The sequence below is a fragment of the Bos grunniens genome, chromosome 10, assembly GCF_055505025.1.
Source record: "Bos grunniens cultivar Pamir isolate PY7600 chromosome 10, Bosgru_T2T1.0, whole genome shotgun sequence".
Classification (NCBI taxonomy): Eukaryota; Metazoa; Chordata; class Mammalia; order Artiodactyla; family Bovidae; genus Bos; species Bos grunniens.
Window position 1 is genome coordinate 55920870 of NC_141174.1, and position 18026 is coordinate 55938895.

The following is an 18026-nucleotide window of genomic DNA, read 5'->3' on the forward strand; positions in this document are numbered from 1 at the left end:
GCTTGGAAGGCCCTTGAGCATGCTTTCTGCATTTTGAAAATCCTGAAGGCAGGCAGGTGAGCACAGGGAAAGCCTAGCTCTTTTACTTGGTTTGAGTTCCTGCACCCCAGTGTGGAGAAGATGGTTATGCTTTTTGATCAGGGTTAAGTCTTTGGTGACCAGAAAGTGGAGGGTTGATTATTATAAATGTATGTAGTTTAGAGAGTACATAAAATCTTTTTGATACATGGAGCCATGGAATTTTAAAATCAGAACCAATCCGGAGAAAGTTGAGATCCACTGAAATAATAGAGCAGACTGGAGCAGGACTCTTATGTCTGGGGCCCTTAAGACTGTCTTTGATGAGGGACCCAGAGTTAAAGGCTGTAGTCCCTTGAGGACTTGATGATAAACAATTGAATTTTCAAGAAGCCTTGCTCAGTGAATTCACTTGTGTGTCAGGATACCTTCTGTAACACAAATAACCATCTATCATTCTTTTTAAGCGTGAGAGTTTGATAGTAGTATTTTAATAGTCATATTTTTATATATGAAATGTTGGTAATGATAAAACCTGTCAGTTGCAGCTTCATTGGGAGCCATGGTGATGTAAGCCCATGAGAATAACAATGGATGATGCCATCAGGCCACCAGTAAAACACAGTAGTCACATAAGTACTGATGAGAAGTTGTTTTCTCCCCTCCTCACAGCTTTTGAGATAACCCCAGCAGCTATTTTTAGGCCTTTAATCATAAGGCCAAAAAGGGCAGAATTTTGTGAAAATAACTCAGTTGAGGGATGGACTATTTAATGGAATTGCCTGACATAAAAAGGCCTGGGGAGCTTCCTGTCTCTTTGTGGCTATCTCTGTGTCAGTCTAAATGTCAAAAGAAAAAGGCATCTTCTCAGGAAAATATAAATATTTATAGATAACATTACTCCATCACTCCTGTGTGTGTTAGTTGCTCAGTTGTATCCACCTCTTTGCAACCCCATGGAGTGTAGTCCACCACGTTCCTCTGTCCATGGGTATTCTCTAGGCAAGAATACTGAAGTGGGTTGCCATTTCCTTATTCAGGGGATCTTCCCAATTGAGATCCAACTCAGGCCTCCTGCATTAACAGGCGGATTCTTTACCTCTGAGCTACCAGGAAAGCCCACATCATTCAAAAAGGACACAGTGTCCTGCTGAGGACTTGTGCCACTCTGTGGGGCAGTGCTGTCCGGGTGGTCAGTTCTTGCCTGCCTGTACTGTAGACCATTCCCATTCTAACTGAAGCACCCCCAGTTAAATTTCGCCTGCCAAGGACTCAGACTAATCTTAGAGCTCTTCAGGAGCCTCAAGGACTCACAACCACTTAGAGCCCTTACTCCATCCTACAGTCACTTAAACACTGAGAGGACTTTCTTGATCAGAGTGACATCAGTTCTTATTCGAGACTCATCACCCTGTATTGCTTGTTGGGACTCTCTTTGTCCATGGAGGAGCATCTGGTCTAGTAAATGGCACTCAGTGAGTCTATGTGGGTGAATAAGTGGATGAATGCTTCTTTAAGGATCGAGCATTTTGTACACCATTCAGTTGCAGTAGTTGGCTTCCTGCCATAGTGAGGAGCAGATCCAGGGCTGAAACTTGGTTGTCTCTCTTTTTAAATTAGTTCTCTGTAAGATTTAAGGACTAGAGTATCCATGATGCCACCCTGCCTTGTCTAAAAATTTTCTGCATCTGAAACCTATCTGAGTCATAAAATTATCCCACAGACTACCTTTTAGGTAAGGGGGAGAAAGAATCACTCAGACAGGGTGTAGTAAGTTAATTCTTATCGAGGAGCCATTACCCTTCCTACCCTGTCCACCAGCCAAATAACTATAAATTATCTGTCTTTGCATCTCTTTTGGAGGTGGAATAACTTTTAGAATTCCACATTTTTTTTAATCCAAATAGCATATTAGGTATTAATAGTAATAATAGTAGCAGCTAATACTGTGGTTAGACTTTTCCAACAACAAGATCTTTTTTATTTTAAGTGAGTTTTGTGTGAACTGAGACTCGGTGTGCATTTTAACTCTGGAAACACACAGGCCCTAAATGGTGGTACTGCCATCAAAACCCATGTGTTCTAACTCCAAGACCAAATTTGTTTTCTCCATGACATGGTTTGTCTCAATATTAGTCAAGACAGTGGAGGGGATATGCTTGAATTTGGCTGAAAGAGGGTTATTTTAAATCTGAAGGAACTGGCCTAATTTTTAACAGAACTATAAATTCTTTCTGATGTTTGTTCCTCTGTGATAAAAAGGAAATCATATGGAGGAATTGCCGCCGACTATTTATCAAATAGTTCTGAAAGTCTGCCCAGTGCTGTGGATAACGAGTAATTATGGGCCCTCCAGGAGCTCATCATAGTGTGTGAAAAGTAGGCTCAGAAACAGTCATTCAGTGTTCAGTCTTTATGAAATATCTACTCATCTCCCAGGCTCTGTGCTGGGCCCTGGAGGCATGGTGGTCACTAAATCCTGGGAGGTGAGTACAGTCTGAGAGAGGAGTAGGAGGGGGAGACAAGCTGAATCTTGAACGAAGAGTTGAATTTCCTCTGGGGTTAAAGGGTAGCTTCTCCTAACACCATCTGGAGGGCTATTTTTCTCTCTCATCTACTCAAATCCTCTCCCTTATCTACTCAGATCCTGTTCTTTGCTTAAGGCTAAGTTCACATCTCACCCTCAGCCTAATACGATTCTCAGCGGACTCTTCCCAGAGTCCTGTCTTCATCCAGTGGGTACTTCTGGTCCGCTTGTCATTGCCTGACATAAAAAGGCCTGGGGAGCTTCCTGTCTCTTTGTACAATGGATGGGATGATCTTAGAAGGAAGAGAGCCATTCCCTTTCATCAAGATTAGAGTAATTGAAAGTGTTGTTTTGTTGTAGTTGAATTTATTTAAATTCATAAAAAAGTGTATAACTAAAGGAGAAAAAGAAGTCACACTCAAAAAATACGATTTTATCACTCCGATAAGACACATAGTTTCTCCCATATTTTTGTCTAAGAATTCCAAGTTCTACTTGTCTTCAATCATACTGTCCTTTCCACATTACAATCTAGATGTGTTGGGTGGTATTATGGCAAGGCCTTGGAGGTAGGTATGTCCAGGTTAGAGCCCCTACCCCTCTTGTGACCCCCATCCCCTGCCATCACTTGCTAGTCTTGTGACTTTACACGGAACGTATCCATGTCCATGTGCCGCTGCATAGGGCAGTAGCTGCATCCGTGCCTTCCTTTGTTGTTCTTGTTTAGTTACTAAGTTGTGTCTGACTTCTTTTGCAGCCCCATGGACTCCTCTGTCCATGGGATTTTCTAAGCAAGAATACCGGGGTGGGTTTCCATTTCCTTCTCTAGAGAATCTTCCCGACCCAGGGATCAAACCTGCATCTCCTGCATTGGTAGGTGAGTTCTTTACCACTGAGCCACCCGGAAAGCCTATGCCTACCTTTACATGTTCATAAAGAAAACATGTATTTACTACACGTTAGTCAGTTTGTGTCAAAACTGTACTAATTTCCTGTATTTAGGAAAATGCTACTAGTTGAAATCTGAATTGAACCATAATTCTGTCTAAGTGTATGAGTTTGCTGAATCTGCCGTAACAAAGAAGCCACAACTAGGTGGCTTAAACAGCAGAAATTGACTGCTTCACCATTCCGGAAACTGGAAGTCCAAGATCAAGGTGTCCTTCTGAGGGCTAGAGAGGAAGGATCTTTTCCAGGCCTCTCTCCATGGCTTGTAGATGCCTGTCTCCCTGTGTCTATTCACATTAGTTTCCCTCTATCCATGTCTCTGTGTTCAAATTTTCCCTTTTTATAAGCATACCTGTTAATTTGGATTAGAGCCTGCTCTAGCAACCTCATTTTAACCTGAATTATATTTATAAATACCCCATCTCCAAATAAAGTCATATTCTGAGATTCTTAGGATTGGAACTTTAATACGTGAGTTTTAAGAATGGGGAGAGGTGGGGACACAATTTAACCCATAAACATATGTTAGGTATTGAGTTGGAGGACACGATGAGTATCAGGTTTATAAGCCAATACTGATAGATGACAGGATTTGTATCATAATTCCTGTTGATGAAGCACTCTCACTTTCAAAGCCAGAACACACTTCAGTCCTGCCATTTCTTCAGAGATCCTTAGCCTTGGTTTCCCTCTCTCTTGACTGGTCTCTCTATTTTCTTCTGTTGTGTATCCCCCTTTAGCTTAAGTTCTGTATATGTTCTCAGAATTGTTTTCCAAATAGTCTAGGTTATAGAGAACTATAACACTATCTTACAATCATAATTTAAAATACTATGGTATGCTTACCCATGCTGTCAAGAGTTCATCATTTCATGTCATAACCCCGGGGACGTGTTCCTTTCTTTTTCATGCTCTTAATGAAGTAATATTTATGTACACAGGCTTAAAATTAGATTTAGTTTTGTCATTTGGAAATGTAATGTAAATGTAAATCTTATCCATCACTCACTGATGTAATTGGCAAGACTTTTGATTTGGCTTTATTTTATTAAGTATAGGAAAATGGTGCTCCATCATAGTGCTTCGGTTTTGTTAATATCTTTCTTGTAATTCTGATTCTGTCTACCGGATGGTTTTAGAAACTTGGGCTTACAGAAAGCAGAACGTTGATATTGACCACGCACATCCATGCTATTTCATTTAGTAAAGTCTAATTATTTCTTTTGTCTGTTATTTCCACTGTTCACAATATATTTTTAAATGTGTGTTAAGCATCCATCTTTCCTCCGCCTCTTTTCTGTAAAACTAGTTTGTTGCCCATGCCAGCTGTTTTCCCCCCATTCATGCCTTTTGTCTACTTTGTCTTTGGATAGAGTCCTTTGCACCCTGAGCCCTCGCTAGCCGAATCATTCTGTGCGATGGACTGCATCATAAAAATCTAAATTGATTTCTGGCTTTTCCTGTTGTTAATGCATATTCACTTAGCTAATCCATAAATCAAACCACCAATATCTGTACATTCAGATTTCATTTTTCCTTCTTACCTTAACATCTTCTGGGTTGCATTTTAAAAACATTGGTGATTCTTTTAAAGAAAAACCTAGCCTAAGAAAGTCTGAAATAAAGAACAAGAGTTTCTAAATAGAAAAATCTTTTCACAGCCTTATTCATAATAGCAAAAACAGGTAGCTGATGTACACAAAACATGAAGATAGAGCAAAGTAAACCAGGATGCCTTGCATTGCAGTGTTACACACCCATTTAAACAGTGTTCCTAAAAGCTTTGCAATACTGTGGAAAATGATGACTGTGTAATTAAAATGGGGGGAGCGTTGGAATGCAGAATTCCAACCTACATAAAGTTATGCATAAACAAAGAAAGGAGGTGTGTCAAAATGTTAGCAGTGCTCCTCTTTGGGTAAGGCAGGGCCGACAGAAAGTCTAGATTCAACCTCCCCTCGCACCTCTGTGAGCCTGTTGCTTAGGAGACATAGCCTCTTAAGCCTGATTTTCCAAGGTAAATAAGGACTGTCTCTCACTGACTAAGTCAAGTGCTTAGTTCAGTGTATGACATGTAATACTACAACCAGTAAAAAGCCAGTTGTTGGTAAAAAACAAAATACACAGCTCATGCATTGTACTACTCTTCTAACACAAGCACTGCATTTATTTTTCCCTGTTTCTCTCCGTTTTAAAAGCACACAGTTGGAGGCAGTGCCCTCAGCAGTGGCCTCTGTCAAGCCACGGAACCACTGTGTCCTGGTTGTCTTCCCTGGGTGAAGCCTAAATTCCTTAGCTTGGGGTCACGGCAAAGATTCAGTGATTATGAAAAGGGCTTGGAACAAGTGCCAGACACATAATTGCTTCTATGTTCCTTGCTATTCTCTTTGATTTAAGAAATTTAAAAAATAAATGAAGGTAAGGAATTCAGAAGAATGGGAAAGTTAGAGCAAAGATTTATGTATTTTGTAGAGAGCTGAGCTGAATGACGTCTAAGGCTGAGATTTGGGATACCACAGGCTATATTAAGTGTAACTGAAACATTGCAATTTTTAGTTATAAAACAAGGGTGATCTTGGAATGAATAACCATAGAAAATGGAGATCCTTTGGAAAATCTAGTCTCATGAGTAAATGCTGAGATTGGTACTCTGATAATATGCTGATGGACTTTGACTCTCCAGAAATGTAAATTTTAGTCACATCCCTTGGTTTGTTTCCATTCTCCACGTAAGTGCCAGATTTTTAAGTCTGGGCTCTAACACAAATGCACTGCTGATTTATGGTTAATGGATTAACATAAAGAAATAGAAATAATATGTTTTTAATACTCCTTTTTCTTCAGAATCCATCCTTGCCAAAACCACGCACTATTACCTTTTTGAATGATGGATGATGCTAGGGGTTTGTGGCCAGGAATTCATTGGTCTGAGGTCATCGGTGAAAACCCTGTCAGTGAAAGAAAATGGAGCTAGGAGTTGGGAGATTTTCCTCAGTTTCTTAAGTGAAACCAAGCATGATGGCCTGTGTTGTCACTTCACACGTGAAGTGCACACTTGGCAGCTACCTTCAGTCAGGTGTATGCTATTTTAGCATTAAATTCGGCACAAGCTTGAGAAAGATGACCTGAGGGGGAACTTGTGTGCAGTTCCTTTCATGCATTCTTCCAGGTTCAGTCAGAAACACACTGAATATATATTTTTTCCATATCATTGTAGAACAAAGCCCTCTCCTTTTTTCCTCCCAAGTGAAAGGTATTCTATCTGTACCCACGCCAGGGGTGTGTTCCTTTAGTGACAAAGCTTGTGTTTGTCAACATCAGCAGTAGCCTCAAGAATCCCTTTCTTAGGCTTTTACAGGCTTGTCACTAGGTCAGAAGAACTAATAGGATGTGTTTATTCCCAGTTAGCCAAATGAATAGTAAAGAATTCATAGTTCTCCTGGTCTTGACCTTCACTTTTGTTTTTCTTCTATTTTTTTTCCTTAGACCTGACCTTTCATTTCTCTGTCCTATTTCTGTAAACAGCTTCAAATCATTTGTATGAGTTAGGATATAAAAGAATTCAAAATCAGAGTTAAATGTGGAGCCTTCTAGGGACTTCCCTGGTGGTCTGGTGGCTAAGACTCTGAGCTCTCAATGCAGGGGGCCTGGGTTTGATCCCTGGTCGGGGAACTAGATTCCACATGCCACAACTAACAAGTTCTCATGCTGCAACTAAAGCTCCTGTGTGCTGCAACTGAGAGCCTGTGCAGCCAAATAAATACAGAGAAATATTTTGTTTAAATGTCGAGCTTTCTTCCTTACTTGTCAGAGAAAAGACTGATAGGTAACGTGCAAAGGGACTGAGATTCATAGATGATTTATTCAACTGTCTTGGTGAGCATAGGTGGACTAGAGGGATTAGTGGAAAACCAGCACTGCCTTCTTAGTAGTCTGATGGGAGACAGCAGTATATGCCACACACAGGCCAGGAATTCACTACCCTCCCAGACCCTCTGTCTCCATCTGTGAAATGCAAAGCAAAACCAAACTCGTTTTCCTTTGTAACCTATTGAGCACATCATGTGAAAAGACACCTGTGAAAGTGCCATTGACTGCTCCATGCCTAATGGACACAAGCGTAGCGTCTCATGGTTGTTCCAATGCGGACTCCGCACCCCACCTACCCCCCAATTCCCCCCCATGCCCCCCCCAACCCCCCTGCCCCAAGAGGGCTACTGATGAGAATTCTGAGAGCCTAGGAGAAGAGAGGGTTTCTGCCAACTGGAAAGACTATAGTTTCTAGTTTCTGGAAAGACTAGTTTCTAAAAACAAAGCTTTTTATTTTTAAAAAAGATTCATTTCTTTGGCTGCGTCAGGTCTTGGTTGTATCACGCGCGATCTTTCGCTGCAGTGCGCCGATTCTCTAGTAGTGGTGTGCGCGATCTTTCGCTGCAGTGCGCGGATTCTCTAGCGGTGGCGTGCGAGGTCTTTCGCTGCAGTGCGCAGATTCTCTAGCGGTGGCGTGCGAGGTCTTTCGCTGCAGTGCGCGGATTCTCTAGTGGTGGTGTGCAGGCTTCAGTAGCAGCTGTGGCACACGGACTCTCTAGTTGTGGTGCATAGTGCCTTGTACGGGCTTAGTTGCCCCTCTGCATGTGGCATCTTATTTCCCCGACCAGGGATCGAACCCATGTCCCCTGAATTGCAAGGCCAATTCTTAAGCACCAGACCACCAAGGAAGTCCCTAAAAGCAAAGCTTGATGCTGGTGAATAACCAGGAAGAATGGAGAAGCATGGTGGTGCATGTTTAGACAGATGTATGCCACAAGGCGAAAATAATTGAGTTGTGCAGGGATTGAAAATACATTTGTTCTGTTAAAATGAAGAGTTCTTACAATGTGAGTAGGGGTGCAAATGGGTGAATGAGGGGCCCAGACCTTTGAGCTAAGCAGTTTGAGCCTGATTACTCATATAGTTCAAAATGTTGTATGTATTTAAAATGGCCTCTAAGCAAATTACAACTCTGTGAACATGTAGGTGTTTGTTTTCCTTCCTTTTAGCGGGTCTTCCTGTGCTTTTCTGCTCATTGACCTTTTTCAACAGTGTCAGGTTCTGGATTGATTTGCACTAACCTATCCCTCCCTCCTCAGAATTTCCTGGTAATTAGGAATCATCTTTAATAATGAACAGCTCTCATCTCATTTACTTGAGAGGTTCTGAAATGTAGCTTTTTAATACAGTGATAAATGTAGGTGTCTGCTTTTACAGCAGAGTTTAACTGGACACAAATCATTATGACCAACCATGTACTTAATGATGGAGTTTCAGGTGCCAGGAGCCATCTGGGAATTGGAGGGTAATTGGAGGGATCCTCGGAGGACTCTGACCATACCGCGTACATAACCAGCTCTGTTCATTGTGGTAACGTGGGAAGCTCTGCTTTGTGCTTTGCTACCAATGTGACCTTGAGAAGATCTGTTGGTTTCAAGATTATAGTTTCTTCATCTAAACATGGAAAATAATCTCAAAGAATTTTTCTCATCCTTCTGAATTTCCCATTGTAGGCATTCTTTGGTTCTCTTGGTGAAATTAAAAATGCTGACTTGTATCTCCAACCGTGCATTAAATAAACAGGTATTGAGCCTTCCTTTCTGACAGGTACCTGAGAAGGGATCCCCAGGGATCTTCCAATTGTTCCCAACTGATGTGGATTTGGTTCTTTCTTTGTTTCTCATTTTCTAAAATGGAGAACTTCATCTTGTGAGCCATGGAGGTTAAGTTTCTGTGGTCAGTGTAAACATTTGTGGATGAGTAGGAATATTTGGGTCTGCTGGGATGTTTGCCCTCTGTTCATCCTTGAGTCATGCTGTGAGTGTGAATAATTCCTAATGACTAATTTAGAAAAAACATCTGTCTTTCCATGGTGTACCTATTAATTCCACAAACATTTATCAAAGATACTTGTGGGTACTGTGCTATGACCTTGAGAGGCATAGGTGGCCATAATGATATAGACACTTGTGTATGCCTGGCAGGCTCACTATATGGGGTCTGAATGTTCAAGGAGAGCCCTAAGGTACCTAACAGCCCAGGAGAACAGGTGAAGTATAAGACCCTGGCTTTTGCTTTGGAGGCACCTCTGGGTAGCTATGACTACCCAGATGGGTTCTTACTTGTCAGATGAGCTTTCCTCCTTCCTCCCTTGCAGGAGGAGGAGGTAAGGGGTGGAGAGAAGGGGAAGCTCTTCCCAGGGCATTTCTTTGAGAGCAGAATCATTCATAGGGGATATAAATACAGATGAATGGTAGCTTTTGTATAGGCCCACATGTTATGCTAATTATGTGATGCATGCTGTTACTAAACAGAATTGTATTTTGCCTGCTGAGAGAGGAGCAGAACCACAGAGCGGGTGAGGTGCAGCAATCATAATTGGGTACAGCAGTCCTCCAATGGGTCAGAATGGAGTCAGTGCTGGAGGAAGAGGCTGTGATTGGTGGTTAGCTCTTACTCTTTTTCATATCCAGGACTCCACTGAGGCGTGGTGGCCTGGCCTTGTGGTCCTGCCAGCTGAGTGCCACTCCTCTATTGTCTAGCAGAGTGCAGAGCCAGTGGCGCCTCATATAGGTCACTCTGGGCAGAGAACATTGATGAGCCCTAGGACATGGGCCTACTGTGGTGCCAACCCTGCTCCAGAGGGTGAGATTCTTTTCCCTTTGGGCTCTTGGTATGAGGGAATTCAACCAACATCTAAGAGCAACAGTCCAGGTACTAGCAGTTATCTGATGCACAAAAATGTTCAGCATCACAGCTCATCCCAGGATAGTTCTGCATTTCAAAAAATCATGTTATATGATTTGAATAAAGATGAACAAGTTTACTAGACAGTAAGTTCTAACTAGGCAGGAATGTCTGTCTTTGCTTCCCTAATGCCTGTAAAAGTGTTATTGCTGCTGCTGCTGCTAAGTCGCTTCAGTCGTGTCTGCCATCCCTGGGATTTTCCAGGCAAAAACACTGGAGTGGGTTGCCATTTCCTTCTCCAACGCATGAAAGTGAAAGTGAAGTCGCTCAGTCGTGTCCGAGTCTTAGCAACCCCATGGACTGCAGCCCACCAGGCTCCTCCATCCATGGGATTTTCCAGGCAAGAGTACTGGAGTGGGGTGCCATTGCCTTCTCCGAAAGTATTATTAGGTTGGTGCAAATGTAGTTGTGGTTTCAGATCGTGACTTTTAAATCATTATAACTAGGCTCAGATACATCTTTATTAATCAAAATAGGAACCATTACAGTCAACAAATTTTTGCCAATGAGAAATAAGTTTGTTTATTCCTATAGCATAAAAATTCATTTTTCAGGATTCATTGAACTCTTGGAAAGCATTTTCTGCCTCCTTCTGGTGGTGAAAGCATTTTCCCTGCAAAAAGTTGTCAAGATGCTTGAAGAAGTGGTAGTCAGTGGGCAAGAAGTCAGGTGAATATGGCAGATGAGGCAAAACTTTGTAGCCCAATCCTTTCAACTTTTGAAGCCTTGGTCGTGTGATGTGCAGTTGGGCCTTGTTGTGGAGGAGAATTGGGCCCTTTCTCTTCACCAGCGCTCGCTGCAGGTGTTGCAGCTTTTGGTGCATCTCATCAGTTTGCTGAGCATGCTTCTCAGATGTGAGAGTTTCACCGGGATTCAGAAAGCTGTGGTGGATCAGATTGGCAGTAGATGACCAAACAGTGACCATGACCTTTTTTGTTTGTTGTTGCAAATTTGGCTTTGGCAAGTGCTTTGGAGTTTCCTCTTGGTCCAGCCACTGAGCTCGTCATCACTGCTTGTTGCATAAAGTCCACTTTTCTTTGCACATCACAATCCAATAGAGAAATGGTGCATTGTTATTGTGTAGAATAAGAGAAGACGACACTTCAAAAGGACGATTTTTTTGATTTGCAGTCGGCTCATGAGGCACCCACTTATCAAGCTTCTTCATCTTTCTCATTTGCTTCAAATGCTGAATGACCTGTAGAATGGTCGACGTTGAGTTCTTCAACAGCTTCCCATGTAGTTGTAAGAGGATCATCTTCAATGATGGCTCTCAGTTGGTCATTATCAACTTCCAATGGCTGGCCACTGCACTCTTCACCTCCAAGGCTCTCCTCTCCTTTGCAAAACTTCTTGAACCACCACCACTGCGCTGTATGTTCATTAGCAGTTTCTGGGCCAATTGTGTTGTTAATGTTGTAAGTTGTCTCCGCTGCTCTAAATCCTATTTTGAACTCAAATAAGAGAACTGCTCGAATTTACTTTCTATCTAACATCTTTTTCCTAATCTAAGATAAATATAAAATACACAGCAGCTAATAAGTCATTAGCAAAAAAGCATAAAGTGAGAAATACACATTAAAATGATGTATAACCACATTTATGAATATATTTCAATATCAAACAGCAAAGGTCACCAATGTAAAACCGTGATTACTTTTGCACCAACATCATAATATCTAGTGTATGATAGATGCAAACTAAACAATAAAGTGAAGTTTGCAGCTTAGGCCGTGACTGAACACAGTATGCTGCTTCCAGTGTTTTCCCAACTACCATGACTAATAAATAATAACAACAAACCTTGACCCAGTACTTTCTGTGTGCCTTGGACATGTATGAATTTCTTTAGTTCTCTAGCCATCTTAGAGGTACATTTATTATTGTCTCCTATTTCAGAGAGAAGACTGAGGCAGGTGGCACTTAAATGACCAGCTCAGGGTGGGAGTTGGTAAGGCAGGGGTCGGGGGCAGTGGGAGCACTTCATGGCCTTCACTTACCAGGACAGAGATCCAAGGGGTGATTGCTCATCTTGACCAATGGTGGGTGTGCTTTCAGAGAGGATGAGGTCTGGCTGAGTCAGGCTTGTTTGTCCCAGGGTGTACTGGAGCTTGGAGCTAGCCTCAAGCCAGCGCCGCTGCCATCACACTGGGCTGTTTACAGCTCTCTGGGACTGAAAAGTGTTTACTTTAAAAGGAGAGAATGTCTGCGCTTCACCACTGGTTCCATTGGCTCATCTTCCACAGTGGATGGCGCAGAAGGGTTTCTGTCTTGGTCCAGGCAACCTTCACACACGCAGGGCCAAAATGGTCAGAATGAGAAGAGATTTTGCAAAGGAGAGTAATGAATGTTTTATGCCTTTATACCCTGTCTTTTTTTTTTTTTGGCTTCACCACGAAGCTTGCAAGATCTTAGTTCCCCTACCAGGGCCCAGGCATTGAAAGCACCAAGTCCTCCTAACCACTGAACTGCCAGGAATTCCTATACCTGTATTTTAGAAAAAAAAAAAAAAAAAGAACAGGAACGTAAGGTCCAATTTTATAGCAGACATTCCACCTGGGGCAGAAGAAGAACAAGGATAGGAACGTAGAATAGAGGTTCATCAGACTCTAACAGGACTGAAAGAAATAGCACACGTGTTCAGTTCTCTGTCTTTGTGAAGCCAAATGAGAAGAAGCAGCCTGGTCATGTCTCCCAGGCTCCTGTCCTGGAGGGCTAGGAATTAGCAGGAGGGCTAAGAATACAGAAAAGTGGACAGGAGGGTCAGTTGTTGTCAGTCAGTGCTGCACTGACCTGAAAACATCACAGTGGAGAGGCAAAGTCAGGTTTTATCACGTGTCATCAGAGCTGCCTAATTTTCTTTGGGCCTGAGTGGATCTATAGAGACTTCTCAGGGGTGTTGAATACATACCCATCTTTTGCTGACATCTCTAGGCTGCTTTATACTTTAAGCCTACTTTCTTTTTGTTGTAAGTCAGGACACTTTATTCCAATGAATGTCCATTCTGCACATCTGTGATATTGAGAGTAGGGCTAGGAACTTCTCACTGCTGTGCTCCTGGCGGAATGGTGATTAAATCTCTATGCACTTTGGTTTCAAAACTTCACTGAGGGTTTTCTGTGTGTGGGATCCTCTTGCGTGTTAGTAGTAAATATGCCTTATACAGAATTTTGTCATTTGTAAAGCATTTTATGTACATAATTTACATTTAAAAAAAATATTCCCATGTAGGAAATTGTCTGTCTTGTTTCATGCTTTCATGGTTGGGAACACTGAGTCATAAGAAGAGAGAGAGCCAAGACTAGTAGAAGAAATTGGAGCCTTGTAGTTTTCAACCACTGTGCACAGCTCTTTCAGGGTGACTAATCGGATTTTTTGTATTTTTGTGTAATGTGTCCCCATGTAGTGAAACTGATGGTTTTTGCAGTGATTGTTTTTAGAGGGTAGAAAAGTTGAACACGGATCAAGTAATGAATCTGGTGTCCCTTATTCTGTTGAACATCTGTCCTAAACTAAGGAGAGTGGCCTCCCTCATGAGATATCAGGACAAGGAGATGGGAAGGAGTTAGCTGAGCATCACCTGTCTGCTGGCTCCTTTCGTGGGAGTTGGTCACTTCCTGCTCTCTGGAAAGCCGAGAGAGAAGATTCAAGGTGTCGACAGGCTGGGATTGACCCTGGTTCGCCTGCTCCCGTCCAGCACCCTTTGCTTGAACCATGGCTTACCTACTCCTACCTTCTCCTCTCACACACATGCACGCTGCAGTGTGTGGTGAGGCACTTGTCTCCAGGAAGGGCACTTAGCTATCCTGGGGCTGCCCCTTGGGCTGTAATAAGGGGGCAGCCAGGGCTATATAGATACTCTGTAAAGTGTGCAGCAAGCATGTGATGAATTGCTTCTGGATAAAGAGCCTTTAACGCATGAATGAGAGCCACTGCCTGTCCCTCCACGCCTTCCAGCAGGTCTCCATACTCTGTGTGCCAGCCCTTCTCCTCGTCTGTCTCGTAAAGCTGCTGCTCTGGCCTTTCCCGCTCCTCTTACCTCCTCTTACCTCCGCTGCTAGACACCTCCAAGCTGTCCAATTCAGCTGTCCTAGCTCAGTGCCCCTCTTCCTGAACTGTGACTAGCATTTAACCCAGGTGATCGCTCCCTCCTGTGTGACACAGCTTCCTCTGCCTGCACTCCCTCTCCATACTCCTCCCTCCCCCACCACTAGGCCTTCTTGTGGTCCAGACCTCAGGTCTGTTTCCACTCTTGCTCACTCCCTAGATGATCTTTCTAACCCCAAGGATTTGACTATGATGACTTATACCTCCAGTTTTTTAAAAAAATATTTTATATGTATATGTGTGTGTGTATCTCTCTGTCTAGCTACCTGCCTGTGCCAGCGCTTAGTTGCAGCACGCGGGATCTTCCATCTTCGTTGCAGCATGTGGGATCTTTAGTTGTGGCATTTGAACTCTTGGCTGTGGCAGGGGGGATCTAGTTCCCTGACCTGGGATGGAACCTGGGCACCCTCCGTGGAGAGTGTGGAGTCTTAGCCACTGGACCACCAGAGAAGTCCCATACCTCCAGTTTTGTATTGGACTCTGCTCTACGTCTCACTGAATACATCCCAAAGAAACTCATTAGTAACTTTTCACCCCAAACCTGTGCCTTCCAGCACCTTTCTCCTCCTCAGGCAATGGCTTCTTCATTTTCCCAGTTGTTTTGGATAGAGATGTTCCTTCACCGTCAATTTTTTCTTCTTCTCTTCTTGCCTTCTGCTTCCCAGTGTTCTGGGCTTCTCTCCCACGTTACTCGTTGATTCTGCATCATCTGTCCTAGAGCAGCCCCCAGACCTTCATTTGCCCCTTTCTTCTTGCTGCCCTAGTTCTTCCTCCTGCTGAGCTTCCGTGTGGTCTGTTCTGCTGCTCAATTCTGCTCTCACCCCGTGTCATGGCTCTGTCTTTTATGATTGAGTCTTTCTCTGCTTGGCTGCAGAAACCGTTCATTTACTCTTCAGAAAAATCCAATGATTAGGCTGGGAACAGATGCTTCATGCAGGGACACTTATATTGTACTGCTTCCTGTTCTCAGGGAATGAAAAATATTAACCATCCCACTCTCTTTGGTGTATTCATAAACAGCATCCATGAAATCATTGAGTTTCACAGTCTTTCCCACTGACAGTTACCACCAGCCATCTCATGGGGCTTTCCTGGTGGCTCAGACAGTGAAGAATGTGCCTGCAATGTGGGAGACCCAGTTTCAATCCCTGGGTTGGGAGGATATCCTGGAGAAGGGAGTGGCTACCTACTCCGGTGTTCTTACCTGCGGAATGTCTTAGACAGAGGAGCCTAGCAGTCTACAGTCCATGGGGTCACAAAGAGTCAGACACAACTGAGCCACTTTCATTTTCATGCACATGGATCTCACAGGTTCAGGAATCCCCATAGTTGTCACCAGCCGCAGGGGAAAAACTAACCCATGGAGTGGTCTGCATCACAGCAGATTTGTCAATTTATCTCTAGAGTTGTTTTTGTTGAAGTATAGTTGAGGTACAATATGATGTTAGTTTCAGCTGTACAGCATAGTGATCCAGTATTTTTATGGATGATGCTCCATTATGGGTTGTGGGATAATGGCTGGAATTCCCTGTGCTATACAGTAGATCTTTCTTGCTTATCTATTTTATACATAGTAGTTTGTATTTGTTAGTCTCACACCCTTAATTTGTCCCTCTCCTTTTCTTTTCCCCTTTGGTAATCACATGTTTTCTTTATCCATGAGTCTGATTCTGTTTTGCATATACATTCATTTGTATTATTTTTTAAATTCCATGTATAAGTGATACCATACATTTTGATTTCCTCAAATTAGAGAGTTGATTCATTAAATATGCCTATAAAAAGAGTTGAGTTGAACCTTATAGGCATACTGCATTTCATAGCACCTTGTTTTACTGTGCTTTACAAATACTGTGTGTTTTTTGTGTGTGTTTTTTTTTAATAAATCAAAGGTTTGTGGCAACACTGAGTCAAACAAGTCTATCAATGTCACCATGTTTCCAACAGTATTTGCTCACTTCATATCTCTGTTTTCCATTTTGGTAATCCTAACAGTATTTCAAACTTTTTCATCATTATATTTGTGATGTGACTATTATAATTGTTTGTTTGAACTGCACCCATACATGAGACAGGGAACTTAATTGATAAGTGTGTTCTGACTACTCTACTGACCAGCCAGCTCTCTCCCTCTCCTCTGGCCTCTTCTATTCCCCGAAACACAGCGATATTGAAATTAGGCCAGTAAATAACCCTACTGTGGCCTCTAAGTGGTCAAATAAATGGAAGAGTCTCGCGTCTCTCACTTTAAGTCCAAAGCCAGGAGTGATTGCATTAGTGATAAAGGCCAAAACAGACCAAAAGCTAGGCCTTTTGTGCCAAGCAGTCAAGTTGTAAATGCAGAGGAAAAGTTCTCGAAGGAAATTAGAAGTGCTATAGAGAAATCCTTTGTGAAAGGAAGGGTCAGTCAGTACAGCAAAATTCACTGTCGTTTCAAGCAGCGGCCACAGCCAGACTGATCTTCAACCCTACTGCCCTCATCAGTCAGCGTTCATCAACATGACCTTCCACCAGCAAAACAATCACAACTTGCTCACAGCTCAGAGAATGGCTAGCATTTTTCAGCAATAAAATATTTTCTGATAGAGTATATGTATTTTCTTTCCAGACATAATGCTATTGTACACTTAATAGACCACATTATTGCATAAACGAGTTTTATATGCACGAGGAAACCAGAAAAATCCATGTGATTCACTCCATTTCAGTATCCCACTTTATCGTGGTGGTCTAGAACCAAATCTGCAACATCTCCAAAGGGATGCCTGCATATATGGCTTTGTAAGACCACAGTATTGTAGATGGAAAGCCATCAGATATTCTGAATAATTCAGTCTAGCCAATGACCAGACTAGAGTCAATTAATTCCATTTAGGCAGATTGTCAGCAAATACTGTTGTTTGTTAAGAAGTATATCTTGATATTTCTCAAGTAAGAAATATTTTCATGTTTTCATGGACAGAATTCATGTAGAAGGTAAGCAGAGGTCAGAATGACTTTACAGTTGGACAGACCAAATGGCTGCTGCCTGAGAGTGTGTGTACATCCTGCCCATGGATACCAGAGCTTCTGTTGAAAAGTGTTCTCCATAGCCAAGTGACCAGAGTTGCTTGATATTAGGAAGCTAGTGGTCACTGAGGCTTGCTGGGAAGCAGATCGAGGCTGCCACCCCAGGCCTGGGCCTGGTCAGCCTGTTTTCCTCTCTGCCTGTGGCCACCTTGTTGCTTCTTAGGGTTTGCATTCTCAGAGGGAGCTGTGGTGCTTACTTCCTGTAGACTATCTAATGAAAGATAAGAAAGGAGTGTGAGCTTGCCACTCCTGAAGGTTTGTTATTCATGCCATTCTAGGATTCTAATAGCTTATTCGCTGTGAAGCCCCTTATTTTGGTTGCCAGAATGACAGTGAGCTGGGTAAGTCCGTGTTGGCTCCTCAGGTGCAGAGAAGTGCCTCCCTTTTGCACCCAAGGCCTGCACTGATAGAGACTGGACTGGGCTGGGTGTCGGGGGTAAGTTTGGCCAAGGAATAGAACAGGTAATTCGAATAACCTAGAAGCCATCAACTTGGAAAGTGTATTTAATGGTTGGATATAAAATGGCAAAGAAGGCTTTTGTGAAATAATTCAAACCTAGCCTAAGCACCTATCTATTT

The 18026-nt window shown here is 42.6% G+C and overlaps 1 protein-coding gene across 40 annotated transcripts in view; it reads left to right on the forward strand.

The window, feature by feature from the left end:
- TLN2 (talin 2) overlaps positions 1-18026 on the forward strand; it is a 496882-nt gene that overhangs the window by 266785 nt on the left and 212071 nt on the right. The window lies entirely within an intron of this gene.